The sequence below is a fragment of the Macaca mulatta genome, chromosome 2, assembly GCF_049350105.2.
Source record: "Macaca mulatta isolate MMU2019108-1 chromosome 2, T2T-MMU8v2.0, whole genome shotgun sequence".
Taxonomy (NCBI): domain Eukaryota; kingdom Metazoa; phylum Chordata; class Mammalia; order Primates; family Cercopithecidae; genus Macaca; species Macaca mulatta.
In genome coordinates this window covers 90,065,873-90,085,596 of record NC_133407.1, presented here as the reverse complement: position 1 = coordinate 90,085,596, position 19,724 = coordinate 90,065,873, and the positions used below count along the sequence as shown (strand labels likewise).

The following is a 19,724-nucleotide window of genomic DNA, read 5'->3' as shown; positions in this document are numbered from 1 at the left end:
TTCTACAAGGCTTTCTCTTCAAGAGTTGCAAAGCAACACTTTCCCAGCCCTCTCTGCATCCAGACAAACAAAGCAAGCAGAGGATTATTTCTCTTTGACTTATATTTTACTTGTTAGTCATTTTATAGCATTATAATTCTGAAATAAAATAAGCCTTAAGAGAAAAAAATCCACCACACATTTTATATTAAATGTTCATTCCTGAGCTAACCTTAACTTGTTGTTCTTTGAAACCACAATGCAATCTTAAAATTGTTTAAAGTGTTATTAATTTCGCAGTTGTACAGTGATGCTTTTTCAGATTGCTTACATATACATCTTTATGACTGAAGATATGCAGATATCCATACTTTTGCTTCTTCAGCTTTCAGTATTGTGCCCTTATTTCTATAAGGCAAGATATTCTATAGCAAAATTATTGATACCTAAATGAACTGCCATTGTTGAGTTGGTCCATTATTTGGGCCTTGTGGAAAGCTGATATAGACACTTCCAAATAAAATTATTTTCAGAATGAAGACTTGGGTCTCTGTGTCTCAACCACCACCAACCAAGGATAAATTCATTCCAGACTTCCAAGGTCATATGTGGTTAGTATTCCCCACTACATGAAAATGAGTTTGAAAATTTAGTGAGAGCCATAATTATGCTTAATTCCATCAATATACTTCCAAAATAAAGCAGCTTCAGATTGTTATAAATACCTCTACCCTTTATTTCCACACAGCAGCCCACATAAAAAATTGAACTAAAAAAATCCATTCATTACCCACTGCACTCTGAATTCATTTCAAGCCATCATTTTTATTATTAGAAAATGTGATGGCCATTTTACCTTGTAAGGACAATCAACAGCAATTACCGTACGTTCAAATGCCATGGGAATTTCTGCGAATCTCAGTTTTGCTCAAGGAAGCATTGGCTAGGAAAGAGAGAGAAGATAAAACAAATGGACCTTTCTTACTTAAATTCCCCACTGAGTAAATACTACCACATTACCAGCTCTGAATAATTAACTCCCATCCACTGTGCCAAAAAATGATGCACTGTATTTGAAATGCATCTTTTCAATAAATACTCCTTGAGAGAAACCACCACAGAAATCATGACAGCTGTCATTGCACTAAACTTTTACTTACTCAAATCATTTTCTGAAAGCCATCATTAGAATCAAATTAAAATAAAGCTGAAGTTTTCTAAATAAAACTGTCAAAGAAGATAAAAGTTTTTACATTGACAGTGAGGCAAATGATTTTTTCCACTCTGTTGAGGTTGCATAATAGTGTAGTATATCTGAATGACTTATGGTCCCTTAATGACAGATTAACAGCTGGAGGAGGGGAGATCTTTCCAAGAATAGTTTTCAAATGAATGAAACTTCAGGCCCAGAGGCAATAGGAAATGCAAAGTGTGGGGAACTGGAGGAAGATATGGGTGGAAGAGTCTTATAAGATCAGACTTTCATAATTCATTAAAATCACGGAAAATGACTGTAATCTGAAATGGATTTTTCATATTTACAGGAGAAAGAGGTCATAGTAAATACTAAGTCCTTGAAGATGACTGCATGAAGTGAAGAGCCATAAAAGTGTATTTTGTGCAGCATACTTTAAAGAAATCAGCCTTGCTAAGACAGAATTTGGTGAGGTATTCCATGTACATGATTTTGCTCACCAGAATGCTTCTGAAACAATGAAATACAAAACACTTTAGGCAGCTAGATGGGATAGGGTGAGGTTGATACTAAAAAAGTATGTTATATATGACTGATTTGTTTAGAATGATTAGTCCTGTAATCTGGAATGAGAATTATACTACATCTATATACTTCAGTAAAATTACATAAATTCTAAAAAATAGAACTGATAACAACTTTTTTAAGTTTACTTTTGTGTAGCCAAAATTTACTTTTTTATCCCAAAAATATTTCATGCTTTTATAAATATTACAGAAAACTGGTAAAACAAACGTAGAAGAAAGTAAAAGCCACTTCCCAGTAAAATCCATATTTAAATTTTAGTGCATTTCCTTCCACTATGTGATGTACTCATTCATATTTTTTAAAAATAAAAGTAGAATTACATTGAATGACGGTGACATTATGCCATGAATGTAGGAGCTACTTAACTTTGCATTTGAAGTCAGTGGTCTAAATTTTAAGGTATATCCAGCAGCCTTAGCAATCCAGACTACAACATATTTATCTTTGTATCTGGCCAATACTAGATTTGTGTGCACAGTGCTCATTAAAGATATTATCAGTAAGAGTTATAGTAACATATATTTTAGTGCTTAAATATCTTGGGTTGGCAGTAAGGGTCTACTCATTATAGCCACACAGGGACTCAGAGTGATGAATCAGCCAACATTGAAAATGTTATTGCCAGTCCTTTGCTAGAGTAAAATGCGAGCTTTGCAAGTTCTGCCATACTCAATTAAATGCTCAGCCCCCAAATAACACAGATCACTTCTGAGCAGATTTCATTGGTGCAATCTAGTTACCTGGATCTACTCAACTACACAAGAATGAAAGTACAGTCTTGTCACATGCACAGGTGGGCAGAGAACTGACAATATTTGGCAAACATCGCTCTCCATTTTCACAAGAAAAGATAAACTCCATTTTCTAAAATTTTCCATTTTATGTAAAAAAGATGTTTTAGGGTACAGAGTTGCCTACAGCTACCTCCATTCTTTTGCTTTCTATTTTGTGTCTAACGTGGATTTTTTTTGCATGTTCATTTGTTTGTTTATGGATAGCTTTATACTTTCTGTTAACTCACACTTCCATGTGATTAATTCACTGTTCCTTCAAAAGCAGACCAGATGGAGAATTACTTTAAACCACAGTCCCAGCAATCTGACTATTTTCTGGTTGAATAAGCTTCTTTGATCTTGGGTTGGAAATTAGTATGTAAAAAAATTTCCGAGGCTCGTTTCTTCATATCCTCAAAGCTTATTTAATAATTCAGTGTCAGAATTAGTTTTGATGAAGAGGTAAGGTGTAAAAAAATTTTTTCTGCAATTCAAGCGGCTCATTTTGTAGTCTCATTGTCCTTCCTGGATCTAGAGTTAAGACACAGCTCACATGGAGGATTTAGTTCTGTCTTAACCAATGCAGGGGCCAAGATGATGACATACAGAAGTACTTAACTCAGGGACTAAAGATCAATTCAACTGAGTTTCTCAATGATGGCAGGAAAAACTATTTGAATCCTGCATTGGAAACTAGTGTAAACTGTAATCACTGTCCATCATTAGGCAGGCTCTATGAATTCCTTTTAGTCTCTGTAAGATTTCAATGTGTTGTGATTACTTACAATAATGACCTGTATTTTGGCAATTCTAAAGACTTCATAATGAGATTTACAGAGAGACGTTTTATCTTTATGCAGATATGTAACTGACATTTTTATTATTTTACGTTACATTGCTTGAATTTAAATTATACCTTGTTATTACAAAGGGAGTAGAGTGTAGTGTTAAGGATTGGTGTCCCGAGCCGTGCAAACCTAGGTTCAAATCTTGGCTCTGTTACTATCTGTGTGACCTTCTGTAAGTAATTTGAGTGGTTCTCAAACCTTGGTTTTCTTCATTTGGAAGAAGTAGATTATAATAGTACCTAACTCATAGGATTGTTTGGGATATAAATTAGTAGGTCATTCATATTTTCTCGACGCCATTACTGGGCCTTGAAATGTGGTATGTGTTCTGGGAAACGTGGTATGTGTTCTAGGTCAATTGATATTTGGGAGCAAGGTTACTACACATAAGTGTGCAAGTTGTTCACTGAACAAGGATGCCAGACCAAAGGGGCAAGTGGAGCTGAAAGCCAGCCCTTAATCTGCTCGCACAGCCATGCTCCAAAGCAGAGGCTCAACTGTCCAGATGAAGCAGGGTGTTTTTCTTTACGTATTAGATGAGCTAGGGCTGACCCCAAGTAAGTAGAAATCATGAGAGACTTGATTGATAATGTATCTTAATCCCAAACTGGAATCCTAACCAAGAAGAATGGAGGGGGTGAATCACCATATATATACCTGGATTATCTCCATTTCTTAAGTAGAGGATCTTTGAACCATTTTCATTTGTTGGTTTTTAAAAACCCAAAGAAAAATACCTATTTGTCCTGGTATATTAAATAGGTCTTGACTTTTCAACCATTTTTCCTTCCAGCCTTTCTTCTGAGTCACATGGCAACAGTTTTCAGGCGGTAGGGTACCCCTGACTCTTCACTTTGCTGTCAGTTGTACTGCATTTGCTTCTCCTGCCAGGACTGCCTCAAAGATGGAAAGGGATTTTACACAGTTTGATCTTGATGGTTTGGCTGAGACTCATTGCACGACCAGCTGCCTGAAATCACAGCCTCTCTCCTTTCATGCCAAGTTCATCTCCAAGGGGAAGTAAGGAAAGAAGGCAGAAAGGGATACGAGGAGGAATGGAGTTGTGCAATGGGATGTTGAAATCTGCCTCTAGGAAGCATCCTAGACTATCTAATGTCTGTACACATCCTTTCATTACTTCTTCCATCTGCTGCTTTTTAGGCTGCAGTTTTCTCAGAACAAATACCCTGAAAGCTTTTATACATTCTTTGTAATATGCAGTACATATAGACAGCTACCAGAGAAGGCTTTGTAGCTACCAGAAGAATGAAATAGCATCTATTCTATCACTGCCTTTTAGTCTTCTTTCCAGTTCTCTAATTTCTTTTTTAACTGGGGAGATGGGAAGGAGTAGAAGTTGTATCAGCAGTAAAGGATTCTAACAAGAATCCATTTCATTGATCCATAAAATAAAACCAAGATTATCTCATCTATCTTCTTCATATAATAATTACACTTTATTAAATTTTGAATATATTACAGGTACTTTACATACATTATCTTTAATCCTTATAACAACATGGTAAGGTACCTATTTTAATCTCTGTTCTATAGATAAGAAAACTTTAGTGGGAAAAGTTAATTAACTTATTCAAATACACTGAGCTAATAAGTAATACGGTTAGTATAAATCCCAGTGTTATCTGACTCTGTAACCCACATTTTCTCTTTTTTCCTTTATTTCTTTTCCTTCTTTTCTTCCTTCCTTCCTCCTTCCCTCCCTCCCTTCCTTCTTTCCTCTTTTACTTTCTTTTTCTTTTCTTATGTGTCTAAAATTATTTTCAAATATCACAATATTACACAATGTGATGAATGCATATATTCATATTGCGTGCAATTCATACTATGCAAATTATGAATTGTAAATGTGGAAATCCATTTTACATAAATTCCTTTACTCAAATGTCCAATCCTAATAGCTTCCCCAGTAGGGACCAGTTTCTTTTCTTTGTTTAACTTTTATTTTAAGTTTAGGGGTACAAGTGTAGGTTTGTTACTAGGTAAACTTGTGTCATGGAGGTTTGTTGTACAGATTATTTCATCATCCAGGTACTAAGCCTAGTACCCATTAAGTATTTCTCATGATCCTCTCCCTCCTCCCACCCTCCACCCTCCAAAAGTCCCCGGTGTGTGTTGTTCCCTCCATGTGTCCATCCATTCTCATCATTTAGCTCCCACTTTCAAGTGAGAATGTGCAGTATTTGGTTTTCAGTTTCTGTGTTAGTTTGTGTATTAGTCTGTTTTCATGCTGCTGATAAAGACATACCCAAGACTAGGCAATTTACAAAAGAAATAAGTTTATTGGACTCACAGCTCCACGTGGCTGGGGAGGCCTCACAATCATGGCTGAAGGCAAAAGGCACTCCTTACATGGCAGCAGCAAGAAACAGAAGCTTGTGCAGGGAAACTCCCATTTGCAAAACCATCAGATCTCATGGGACCCATTCACTATCACAAGAACAGCACAGGAAAGACCCACCCCCATAACTCAATAATTCAATCACCTCCCACCAGGTCCCTCCTATAACACATGGGAATTACAAGATGAGATTTGCTTGGGGACGCAGAGGCAAACTGTATCAGTTTGTTAAGAATAATGGCTTTTAGCTCAATCTATGTCCTTGCAAAGGACATGATTTAGTTCTTTTTTTGCCTGCATAATATTCCATGGTGTGTATATACCACATTTTCTTTATCCAGTCTATCATTGATGAACATTTAGATTGATTCCATGTCTTTGCTATTGTGGGTAGTGCTGCAGTGAACATATGTGTGCATGTGTCTTTATAATACAATGATTAATGTTCATTTCGGTATATACCCAGTAATTTCTGGGTCAAATGATATTTCTATCTTTAGGTCTTTGAGGAATTGCCATGCTATCTTCCACAATGGCTGAACTAATTTACACTCCCAACAACAGTGTATAACTGTTCCTTTTTCTCTACAACCTGACTAGCATCTGTTATTTTTTGACTTTTTAGCAGTAACCACTCTGACTGATAACTTGCAGAATATCATCACTCTGATCAGTGATGATAAGCTTTTTTTCACATGATTGTGGACTGCTTGCATGTACGTCTTCTTTTGAAAGTGGCTGCTCCTGTCCTTTGTCACTTTTTTATGGGGTTTGTTTTCTGGTAAATTTATTTAAGATCCTTATAGATGCTGGATATTAGACCTTTGTCAGATGTATAGTTTGCAAAACTTTTCTCCCATTCTGTAGGTTGTCTCTTTACTCTGTAGATAGCTTCTTCGACTATGCAGAAACTCATTTAATTAGATCTCATTTATCAATTTTTGCTTTTGTTGCAATTGCTTTTGGCGACTTTCTCATGAAATCTTTGCCTGTGCCTATGGTCTGAATGGTATTTCTTTGGTTGTCTTCCAGGGTTTTTATAGTTTTGGGTTTTACATTTAATTCTTAATCCATCTTGAGTTCATTTTTGCATATGGTTTAAGGAAGGGCTCCAGTTTTAATCTGCATATGGCTAGCCAGTTATCCCAGTACCATTTATTGACTAGGAATTCCTTTCCTCATTGCTTATTTTTGTCAGGTTTGCCAAAGGTCAGACAGTTGTAGGTGTGCAGTCTTATTTCTTGGTTCTCCATGTTGTTCCATTGGTCCATGTATCTGTTCTTGTACCAATACCATGCTGTTTTGGTTACCGTAACAGTCTAGTACAGTTTGAAGTCATAGCATGATGCCTCAACCCTTGTTTTTTGCTTAGGATTGCCCTGGCTATTCAGGTTCTTTTTTTGTACCACATAAATTTTAAAATAGCTATTTTTCTAGTTCTGTAGGAATGTCAATGGTGGTTTAATGGGAATAGCATTGAATCTGTAAGTTGCTTTGGGCAGTATGGCCATTTTAACAATATTGATTCTTCCTGTTCATGAGCATGGAATGTTTTTCCACTTGTTTGTGTCATGTCTGATTTCCTTGAGGGGTGGTTTGTAGTTCTTCTTGTAGAGATCTTTCATCTCCCTAGTTAGCTGTGTTCCTACGTATTTTATTCTTTTTGTTGCAGTTGTGAATGGGAGTTTGTTCATGATTTGGCTCTTGGCTTGACTTTTTTTAGTGTCTAGGAATGCTAGTGATTTTGGCACATTGATTTTGTATCCTGCGACTGCTGAAGTTGTTTGTCAGCTTAAAATGCTTTGGGGCTGGGACTATGGGGTTTTCTGGAATATAAGATCATGTCACCTGCAAACAGGGATAGTTTGACTTCCTCTTTTCCTATTTAAATGCCTTTATTTCTTTGTCTTGCCTGATTTCTCTGGCCAGAGCTTCCAATACTATGTTGAATAAGAGTGGTGAAAAAGGGCTTCCTTGTCTTGTGCCAGTTTTCAGGGGTAATGCTTCCAGCTTTTGCCTATTCATTATGATGTTGGCTATGGGATTGTAATGTATGGCTCTTATTATTTTGAGATATGTTCCTTCAGTACCTAGCTTATTGAGAGTTTTTAACAAGAAGTGATGCTGAATTTTATCAAAGGCCTTTTATGCCTCTATTAGGATAATCATATGGTTTTTGTCTTTAGTTCAACTTATGTGATGAATCACATTTATTGATTTGCATACATTGAACCAACCTTGCATCTAGGGATGAAGCTTACTTGATTGTGGTGTATACAGTTTTTGAGGTGCTGCTGGAGTTGGTTTGCCAGTATTTTATCGAGCATTTTTATGTCGATGTTCATCACGGATATTGGCATGAAGTTTTCTCCTTTCATTTTCTCTTTATCAGGGTTTAGTATCGGTATGATGCTGGCTCCATAGAACGAGTTAGAAAGAAATCCCTCCTTTTAAATTTTTTTTTTTGAAACATTTCAGTAGGAATAGTACCAGCTCTTTCTTGTACAACTTGCAGAATTCAGCTGTGAATCCATCTGGTCCAGGGCTTTTTTTGGTTGGTAGGCTATTTATTACTGACTCAATTTCAGAACTCATTATTGGTCTGTTCAGGAATTCAATTTCTTCCTGGTTCAGTCTTGGGAGAGTGTATGTGTCCAGGAATTTATCCATATCTTCTAGATTTTCTAATTTATGTTCATAAAGTTGTTTATAATATTATCTGATAGTTGTGTATATTTCTGTGAGATCAGTGGTAATATTCCCCTTATTTTTCTGATTGTGTTTATTTGAATCTTCTATCTTTTCTTCTTTATTTGTCTAGCTGACTGTCTATTTTATTATTTTTTTCAAAAAACCAACTCCTGGATTTCTTGATCTTTTTAATGGTCTTTAGCATCTCTATTTCCTTCAGTTCAGCTCTGATTTTGGTTATTACTTGTCTTCTGCTAGCTTTGGGATTTGTTTGCTCTTGCTTCTCTAGTTCTTTTAGTTTTGATGTTAGATTGTTAACTTGAGATCTTTCTACCTTTTCAATGTGGGCAGTTAGTGCTATAAATTTCCCTCTTAACACTATCTTAGCTGTGTTCCAGATATTCTGGTACATTGTATTTTTGTTCTTGGATTCAAATAACTCCTTGATTTCTGCCTTAATTTTGTTATTTACCCAAAAGTCATTCAGGTGTAAGTTATTCAATTTTTATGTATTTATGTATGGTTTTGAGTTAATTTCTTAGTCTTGAGTTCTAATTTGATTGTGCTGTGGTCTGAGAGATTGTTTATTATGATTATAGTTATTTTGCATTTGCCTAGAAGTGTTTTACTTCCATTTTTGTAATTCATTTTAGAGTAAATGTCATGTGGCAATGAGAAGAATGTACATTCTGCTGTTTTGGGGTAGAGAGTTCTGCAGATATCTATCAGGTCCATTTGACCCAGTGCTGAGTTCAGGTCCTGAATATCTTTGTTAATTTTCTGTCTTGATGATCTCCCTAATATTGTTAGTGAAGTGCTAAAGTATGCCACTATTATTGTGTGTGAGTCTGTCTTTTTGAAGGTCTCTAAGAACTTGCTTTATCAATCTTGGTGCTCCTGTGTTGGGTGCACGTATATTTAGGATAGATAGACATTCTTATTGAATTGAACCCTTTGCCACTATGCAATGCCCTTCTTTGTCTTTTTTTTTTTTTTTTGTCTTTGTTGGCTTAAAGTCTGTTTTGTCAGAAACTAAAATTGCAACCTGTACTTTTTTCTGTTTTCCGTTTTCTTGGTAGATTTTTCTCCATCCCTTTATTTTGAGCCAATGTGTGTCATTGCATGTGAGATGGGGCTCTTGAAGACAGCATACCAATGGGTCTTGGTTCTTTATCCAATTTACCACTCTGTGTCTTTTAATTGGAGCATTTAACCCATTATATTTAAGGTCAGTATTGATATGTGTGGATTTGAACCTATCATCATGATGTTAGCTGGTTATTCTGCAGACTTTTTTATGTGGTTGCTTTATGGTATCACTGGTCTGCCTACTTAAACATGCTTTTGTAGAGGCTGGCAATGGTCTTTCCTTTCTATATTTAATGCTTCCTTTATGAGTTCTTGTAAGGCAGGTCTGGAGGTAATGAATTTCCTCAGCATTTGCTTGTCTGAAAAGGATCATATTTCTCCTTGGCTTATGAAGCTAACTTGGCTGTACATAAAATTCTGGATTGGAATTTCTTTTTCTTGAGAATGTTGAATATTACCTCTCATTGTCTTCTGGCTTGTAGGGTTTCTGCTGAGAAGTCCATTGTTAGTCTGATGTGTTTCCCTTTGTAGGTGACCTGGCATTTCTCTCTAGCTTCCCTTAACATTTTTTCTTTCATTTTTTCCTTGGAGAATCTGATGATTATGTATCTCAAGGATGAACTTTTCATAGAGTATCTTACTGAGGTTGTCTGCATTTCCTGAAGTGAATGTTGGCCTGTCTAGTTTGGTTGAGGTAGCTCTCATGGATGATATCTTGAAATATGTTTTACAAATTGGTTCCATTCTCTACCAATCAGTCATAAATTCAGTTTCTTTACATAATCCCATATTGCTTGGAGGTTTTGTTCATTCTTTTTGATTCTTTTTTCTTTATTTTTATATATCTGTCTTATTTTAGAAAGTTAGTCTTCAAGCTCTGAGATTCTTTCATCCACTTGGCCTATTCTGCTATTAATACTTGTACTCACATTATTAAATTCTTTTAGTGTGTTTTTCAACTCTTATCAGGTTGGTTGTGTTCTTCTCTAGGCTGGCTATTTTGTCTGCCAACTCCCGTAATGTTTTATCATGATTTTTACCTTCCTTGTATTGGGTTACAACATGGTCCTTTAGCTCAGTGAAGTTCGATTTTATCTATATTCTGAATTCTACTTCTGTCATTTCAGCCATCTCGGCCTCAGCCCAGTTCTGAACCCTTGCTGGAGAGGTGATGCAGTCATTTGGAGGAAAGAAGGCACTCTGGCTTTTGAGTTTTCAGCATTCTTGTGTTGATTCTTTCTCATCTTTGTGGCCTTATCTACCTTCAATCTTTGAGGATGCTTACCTTTGGATTTTACTTTTTCTTTTACAGTCTGGCCACTTTTCCATAGGGCTGCTGTGGTTTGCTGGAGGTCCACTCCAGTCCCTAGTCATTTCGGATTTTCCAGTACCTGGAGGGATCACCAGTAAAGGCTGTGAAACAGCAAAGATGGCAGCCTGCCCCTTTTTCTGGGAGCTCCATCCTAGGGAGGAATGGACCTGTTGCCAACCCGAACACACCTATAGGAGGTGGCTGGAGACCTTAGCTGGGTAGGTCTCACCCACTGGCCTCACCCAGTCAGCCAGAATGGGACTGGGGACCTGCTTAAAGAAGCAGTCTGGGCACAGTTTCACAGAAGAGCTGTGCTGTACTGGAGTACTGCTTCCACCCCCAGTCAGCTTAGGCTCTCCAAAGCCTGGAGGCTGGAATGGCTAAGTCACCCAAACAGCAAAGATCATGGCCCATCCATCCCTCTGAGAGCTCTGTCCTACGAAGTTTTCAAATCTCTGTTGACCAGAGAACATAAGCAGGAGTGGCTAGGGGGTCCTAGTTCAGGGTGGGGGTCCCACTCAGTGAGGAGAAACATATTGGGGAACTACTTAAAGAAGCAGTTTGGCTACATTTTGGTAGAGCAGCTGTGCTATGTTGGGAGATCCCTTCCACCCACAGGCTGGAATGGCTGAGTCTTCCAAATAGTTGAGATGGAGTCCTGCCCCTCCCCACCCCTTGATTTCTGTCCCAAGTAGGTGCAACACTGTTGCTGGTAGCTGACTGGAATTCCAAGCCTGTGGACTTTATCTTGTGAGATGTTGTGGAAATGGGGCCTGCAGACCATCACTGCTCAGCCTGCTGAATTCATAGTGGTATGTACAGAGGTCTCACCTCCCACTTTGCTGGGGTTGCTGTTACTTTTGCTGGGAAACCCAGAGCAGGAATATATAAAGCACCTAGGTCTATCTGTGTGCATAAATGGCTGATCTGCCAAGACTCCACTTTGCTGTGTGTATCAGACTGAAGGCCCTGGTGGAGTGAGTTCACAAGAGGATCTCCTGACCCAGGGGTTGCAAGAGTCCATGGGAGAAGTGTGGTTTTCCAGGATCACACGTTCACTTACCACTTCCCTGGCAGGGGATGTTCCCTTGGCTCCATGTCACTCCTGGGGGGGCCATCCTTTTGCCTTGCCTTTCTGTTCTCTGTGGGTCAAGTTGTTCCCTTGATTAGTCCCAATACAAGTAACTGGATGTTTCAGTTGAAGGTGCTGTATTTATTCAATGCTCTTGTTCCTCTCTGTGAGAGCCACATACCCTAGTTGCTTATAGTCAGCCATCTTGGCCACTGAGGGACAAGTTTCTAGAATTTTTTAAAACACATTCTGAAACACACACACACTTCTGTTTGCTACATTGATGATTTGGGTATCAGTTTTTCTGTTTGGTTGAATATGGTGCTTTTTTATGATACGGATTTCCCCAAATGCTTGCTTTTTCTTGACTGACTATTGGATGTTTTGACCTAATCCTCATTATTCCTTTACAGCACAATACGGCAGTTCATTTCACAGCTGAGGAAACCAGGAACCAGAGAGAGTAAGTGACAGCCAAATTGAGGTATTTAGTGCTAAAATGGTTAATAAATCCCATATATCTGCTGATTCCTTGCCTAGTGCCTTTTCTAAAATGTAACATGTTATTAATGGGAAGTCTTAGAAAATGTGTTAGCTTATTTTAAAATCTATCCTCTTTTAACATATCATATCCTATTTCTGGTCACATTTCTTTAGCTGAAAGACTTTGACATGCCTTGTGTCCTTGGCGGAAAACTTAGACAAGCCCACTTATTCTTGTGTTTTATATGGAATAACTTCTAAAAGAATCCAGTACCTGGACACGTTCAACAAATAAAAAGCTAGAACATTATAAAACTTTAGAAAAAAATCAAACCCAATTTCTTACTTTATCAATTCAATTAACAGGCAATATGTGTGTGCTTACTAAATATTCATAAATGCTGAGATATGTTAAAAGTACATTTATACAAAACATCTAGGAAAATGAAGCCAAAAGAGACTAATTCACTGGAAAAACCTCATGGGCCTACTCAACAGTGATATCAGGACTAGAGCTCATGTTTCCTGACTCAAAGTCCAATGTTCAACATCCATTTGATTTACAAGGGTACTATTCTGCACAGCCTATAAAACATAGGCTGGACCAGCCTACTCACAGTATGTGCTCAACTGCATTCATTATCTTCCTTTGTAGTTTATAGAAAAAAGACAGTGCTAGTCATGAAATGTATAATGCACTTGTACATTTTAAAGCTGAAGACCTTTATTTAGTTTGTTTTCAAATTTGTAATCACAAAATAAATAGCAACATATTGAGGCAATGAGCTAGCTCCAGTGGCCTTGATTGATTTGCAACTCTCTCTCTCTTCCTCTCATAGAAAAAAAATTCTGTGTTCCTGAAACTAGCATTTGTATGCAACTTCAGTAAATCATACTGTCAACGTTTTGTGACCATTCTTACTGAATCCTATTAAAGGCTTGATATTGCTTTGTAATCATAAGCATACAAAAGTGTTCTAACTGGGCTGTTTAAGGATATGAGTATCCCAGATTACATGGGCAGAATGCCTTTAATGCATTACTAGACATCTTGATCTCCTGATCAGAAACAGTATTTATTGATAATGCATCTTCATTAGCATAGAGATATGAATAAATATAATTGAAAGGGGATTGGATTTGCCATCAAGTACCTTGGGTTTGAAAGAATCTTGGCCTTCTCAAAGTCTTGGCTTATATATCTTAAAAATGGGGCAATGATGGCCACTTCCTCTGAGATTTTTAAGATTTAATTGAAAGAATGCATGTGAAATTATCCTGACACATATAAGGAGTTTAACAAAGCTTAATTTTCTTTCCAGTTTGCTTAATGTTTGCTATTTTCAAAACCTTTTTTTTTCCTAATAATGTAATAACTAGCTTTGACAGCAGCGACAAAGCCATACACAGCTCATGCATGCTCTTTCCCTGAAGACCAGCTTTCTCCATTAGCATCTGAACACGGCAAAACCAAATCTCTCCTAAAATCTTCTAAGTGACTTCAAAAGCCCTGTGTGCATTAGTCTGGATCACTTGAGTATATATTGCACATTTAATTAAACCTGTTATTTCTGGAAACAAAAACAAAACATTTAGGAAGAAGTGTTTTGAGAAACCATTGCTTTTCCAATAATGTGACATGTGAATAATTTAAGAAATTGTTTAAAGCCATACTTTATTTTAATTGGTTTCTGAACCCATTCATTTTCAAACTGTGCTTTTATTTTCTTCATCTACCATTGCTTTGTGCCACTTCTCTTTGAAGTTATCTGTTATTCTTAAAAAAGGAACTGGATGGGAATTAACTTGCTTCTGACTATATCCATTTATCCACTTGAAGATCACTGTGGCACACTGAAAAATGCACTAGTTTTGAAAAATGACAAAGCTCCCAGGATCGAAAAGGTGCTTATCCTCTCACAGGAATCTATTTGTTCTGTTATTTTGCTTTCCTTGGAAGCTAGGGCTAGATTCTTCAAAGGGAGATGCAGATTCTATTTTTCTTTATCTTTCCTACTATGAAAATTATGTCTTGCTTCTGCATTGGCAAGGTTTTGCATCAAAAGTCCTTTCCTATTTGCACTGCAAATAAAAATCACAACCCCATTGTAAATTGCTTTAACACCTTTTCAACAATCTAAATCTTACGAGGAAAGATATGTTGGCTATTGTGTTTACATTATAAATGCTGCACAGAGGTGTGTTTATAAGGAGGTTGTGTGTTTGATCTTCCATTCCTCAGTCCTTCCCTTGGTATTATCAGCACGTAGAAAATGGAATCTGTCTAATCTATTCCGACTGAATTAAATGCACCAAATGTATTTCACTTTGAATTTCAATTGGTCCAAAACCTTTGTCTTAACCACAGAAAGTCAGTAACTTATCCGGTTTTTGTCCTCTTGTGTTACCTCCTTCGTGTTCCAGGACTTTGGATAAATATGGTGCCAAATGCAGTAGCTCTTGGAACTCATGGCTTCCCATACCTCAGGAGACACAGGTCAGTTTTCCCCAAGAATTCTCTCATGTCCCATGCCCACAATGACATAAATACCACGGAATCCTTCTACCTGCCTTGAGATAGACACGAATAACTAAATAAAGGATAATGCTAGAGCTTTCACATTAGATAGTCAGGTAACAAGAGATGAAAAATGGCCTTTCATTATCTGAGAAGTCTCTTGTATCTAGGCACAGGGTCCCAATATTGGATGCTGACCACCTCTTAAAATGTCCTGTATAGATGGTTTATCTTTTCCCATTAGAATGTTGGTGTTTTATCATTTATCATCTATCAACATTGGGATCTAAAAGGAGACTAACAAAAGCCTCATTAACATCTTGTAAATCATGTATGACTTTGATTAAAAAAAACTAAATTGTAATAGATAAATGTTTAAAGAGTGAAAAATGAAGAATGATTGTAGACTTTGGTAGAAATTCCTATTGTGGCACAACTATGGGACTCTAGAAGATTTTTTCCTCTTGCTTTGATTAAAAGTGCAGTTTCACATGAAATAGTGTGATATTTCATCTCTAGCTCCAAGGGAGGCTCTGTGGAGATTGTCGTTAACCAGTGTGGTCAGGCAAACCAGCAGCTTCCCTGATTAGTTCTTCCTGCTGTTCAGTATAGACAAAACCTCAATCACAGGATGTTCTGGAGAGCTTGAGTGCCCATATTCCAACTGTGCTACCTAGAGAACTGTCAAGTGTCTGTAAATATTTTGCAGTTCCTTAGGAAAAAGTGTTAGCCTTCTAAAAAACAGCAGAGTGAGACTGTTCCTGCACCTAGCCCTGGTTCTTGGTGGCCTTGGTTTGCTTGCTTATTCTCATCATTCCGTCTGTCTGCTTAATCCCCTATCTGTCTCTACTTCTCTCTTTATGTGGTATATGCCAAAGAGTACTGTTCTTCTGACACATTATCTTCGTCCTAGAATCTGCAGAAAATCACTGATTATCCTTGACTGACTCATTCACGACCTTAGTAGGGACTGGAAAGTCAGTCTCTGCACAGAAGAAATATGCCTGGATATGCAGCGGGGATGGAAACGGGATTCCCATATGTTATTCCTCAAAATTCTCAGGTTGATCATCCTAATTTAACATTCCCTTTTTCTCACTCCCATTGCTAAGGTGAAAAAAAGAAACTTAGTCATCATTACATTAATTCCAAGTTCTTTCTGATCAACTTGCCATTTTAACATACTTTGTCCCATTTTCTCCCCCAGATGGTGAGTTTGAGTCTTCTGAGAGAACTAACAACTTCAGAGCCTTGAAATGTGCATCCACCACACAAAACTATCTGTAAGTACATTGTTTGTTTTGAACAAACCTTCTGTCCTTTTTCTATTTGATTAATAAGAATAATCAAACATCTAAATAAAAATCATTGTCTGTTACCACTGGAGAGTGTCCAACCTAGTCACAGACAGCTTGGAAGGCTGGCAAAAGGCACGATGCATTGTGCTGGGGGACATCCAAGCCGGCATGGAGGGACCTGTGTGCCATCTGCCCTCACCACTTCTGCTCGGATCCCAGTCCTATCATTTTAATCTCGTTAGAACAAGATTCTTGTCAAGCCAAGAGATGAGATTTAGCTGCAGCTCCCAGTTTCACAAACTAAAGAAAGCCTCACAATGAGGAGGCCAGCTTCTTGAAATATATTGAACGACCTCTCAGCTCTCAGGTACAAACATATCTCTCAGTACTGCATATTCTATAAAGGGTGGGGTACCTTTTCTCTGTAATTTACTTTTCCACACCATGAGATTTGGGAAGAGTTGAAACCTTTCAGGGTATAACTGTATGCTCTCCATGCACAGCGCTGGAAGATATTATGTGTTAATTGTTTGTTGCTTGAGAGCAAAGCAGGCCCACTGAGAAGCTGTCCCTTTCATATTTGTAAAGCTGCATTTACCAGGAAGCAAAGTTCATGAGGAAAAAAAAAAAAAAAAAAAAGCTGAAACCCTTTCTTCACAAAATAAAAACACATTATTGACACCCTATTTAATGGCAACATTCAATTGTTTCTTTTCCATCTTTATTTCCCCTCTAAGGCCCAGCTTATTGGCTAAGTATGTGCCTGGAACATGAAGGATGACAAGGAGATGGAATTCTGGCTCAGCAGTTTCAGACCCAGCCCCCAACTCACTCAGCCATCCCCCCTCCTCCTCTCTTGCTTTTCTCTTCTCTCTTCCCCCGCTCTCCCGCCTCCTGCTGCAGATCTCTTTCTGCTGCCTGGCAACCGCACCACAGGCAATGTCACACAGGATTGCTTATTACAGCTTCAGAGAAATAAACAGGAAGAGGAAAATTCTTGCGTTACATTAGAACTGTTATGTACAATGTTCCAAAACCAGGTAATTCCAAGAGTGATATTATACTAGAATTTTGCACGATGATACCTAGGTCTTTCCTTACATAGATAGAGAGAAGATGAAGGAAAAATGAAAAGAGAGTTTTTAGATGGCTTTTAGCCAGCAATGTATTTAATATATCCATTTCGTTGGCACAGACTTCAAATATAACTATTTCTGAGCTTTGAGGACTTGAGCAAGAAATGTTACAGTTGTGATTTGAAAAGTGCAATGTGAATATGAAGTGTAAGGTTCTACTGCTTACCATTATTATATTCACTCATAATTATCGTGTAGATGTTTTTCACAAGACTTAAGGGCATCCTGTCGAATATCTGGTAAGGCAGTCAAGACCTGTCTTTCTTTTAGTGTCATTTATTTGCTTACATAAGGGTCTTTTTGTTTTTTTAGATATTCCCTAAATTTATTGCTTCCAGCAGCTGATGTGTCGCCTACTGGATCAAATGAGCACGAGAGACCTGGTGGCCCTTCCAGGAATGACACTATTACAGAGAAGATTAACAATTAAATAAATCACTAAAATAAACTCTGCTAACGCATAAAATGGAAAAATCTTTTTCCATTTTCTACTTAGGATTCTGTGCCTCTCTGCAACAGGAATGGTTCTATATCAGGATTTCCTTTTGTGTCCCATCTGTTTAGCCAGGCAGTGGAAGGAAGCAGGTTTCTTCCTAATTCAGTTTCCTGAGCGTGATATCCAGAGAGCATAAACACTATTTGAAGTGTATCCCTCCAGAAATCTAAACTCATCTTTAACCTGATTGTAAAATACTTTTGAGTTCCAGATCCCTATTCTTGTTGACCTGAGTCATTGAAAACAGTACGACTGGCCTATTTACTAGGGCAAGTTAACTACAAATCATAACCAAGACTCCATCCTTGACCTCTTCTTGCACATGAGTCAGCTTTAAAGGCATGGGTCCCCAGTGCAAAATCACAGTATGTGAGAGTGTAGGGAATCCTAGGCATAATGGGTGATTGATGTATGTACCCTGATAGGGCAGGGCAGGGGTGGTGCCAGGGTTTCTAACAGGGTTAATTATTGGCAAACAGTAGGTGTCCAAGGTATGGATGAGAGAAGTCAGTGTAGAATCATTTGGTATGACATTGGAATCAGTGACTGTCACTGGGGAAAATTATCATAAACAACTAGACAAAAGTGTCAGATAACCAAGGTTCCCTGCCTAGAATTCTGGATGAGGCTGTTTTTAGAGAGAGTGGAATAAAAAAGAAAGAAGTAATCAGATATCCAGGCAGGCAGACTGTGCCAAACACAGATGGGCTAGATGGGAGGGCCTCAGCCTGATGCCCCTTTCATGAGTCAGACCAGAATATTTACCTTCAGGACCAAGAAGCACAATCTCACTATGTCCGGCCACGAATGCCTCTGCTCACTCCTTAGAATTCAATAGTTTGGTGACTAGATGAGACTTCTGGAAGGCACCCTTTGCTTGTGGTGTATAGGACATACCAGGCAGATGTTAGAGAGGAGAAGCAAGGCAGGACTACTAGCACTGAGGTCAGGAAGCTCATCCAGGGCACAGGCTTTGATCAGACCAAGCTCTGAATCTCAGTTCTGATATTTCATGATTATGTGAACTTGGGAAAATTACTCAAGCTCTTGGAACCTCAGTTTTTTCATCTATAGGCTTTCAATGAATGTCATTAATAACTGTTTGATTAAAATTACTATTATACTTTAAAGGACCAAAAACCAATTGCAGGAAATCTTTATAATATGAAAGCAAAAATAGGAAGCAATTAAATTATTCTATCTACATTTATGGAATTGAAAAATGATGATAAGTAGAATTAATAACATTCAATGGCATGCTTTCAAAAATTGAAATTACAGAATATATGTCAAACTCAAAGAATTTTCTTTCTCTATGTCTTACCTTACTCCAAGCTTGCCTCCCATATCACAATATGTGCATGTGCTGCAAACATTAAGGACTTTGTCTTACAGGCTAAAACTCTTAGGCCAATAATCACACTATGTGACCTGGTAATTGAAAGTTGTGTGGAGGGCTTGTTAACCATCATAGAAAGCTTTGCTGTATACTGTTACGGTACATTTTTTACTTACCTCTGGGAAGTGAAAAATTCTGCGTGTTCCCTCTGCAACCAGCTGGGCAAGTTTAACTTGTCCATACACTTTCAAACAGGCAGTTTGTGAAGAATTCCAATTCCATCTAGGGAAATCTCTACTTTCATTCTAGGCCTCATTCGTCCCCCTCTTATTGTCTTCCTGGGCTTCTGACCTGCTGGACTCTGTCTCTGCTTTCTTGCCTGTGCTTTCCACTTGGTTCTGACAATAGAATGTGTTAGGAAGATTCCACTTTCAATTTAAACTCATCCCTACCTTCTCCATGGTTGACAGATTATCTCATATGACTGAGCTATGGTCTTCAGGAACTTAGCATCAGGCACCTAAGCAACAAAATCTGATTCTCAATTA

The 19,724-nt window shown here is 37.8% G+C and overlaps 1 long non-coding RNA gene across 1 annotated transcript; it reads left to right on the top strand.

The window, feature by feature from the left end:
- The first annotated feature begins 15,862 nt into the window (after positions 1–15,862).
- LOC114676136 (uncharacterized) lies at positions 15,863–17,717 on the top strand. Its single transcript, XR_003726987.2, has 3 exons — positions 15,863–15,970; positions 16,115–16,190; positions 17,654–17,717. It is a non-coding gene; the product is annotated as an uncharacterized LOC114676136 (long non-coding RNA).
- Positions 17,718–19,724: the final 2,007 nt, after the last annotated feature.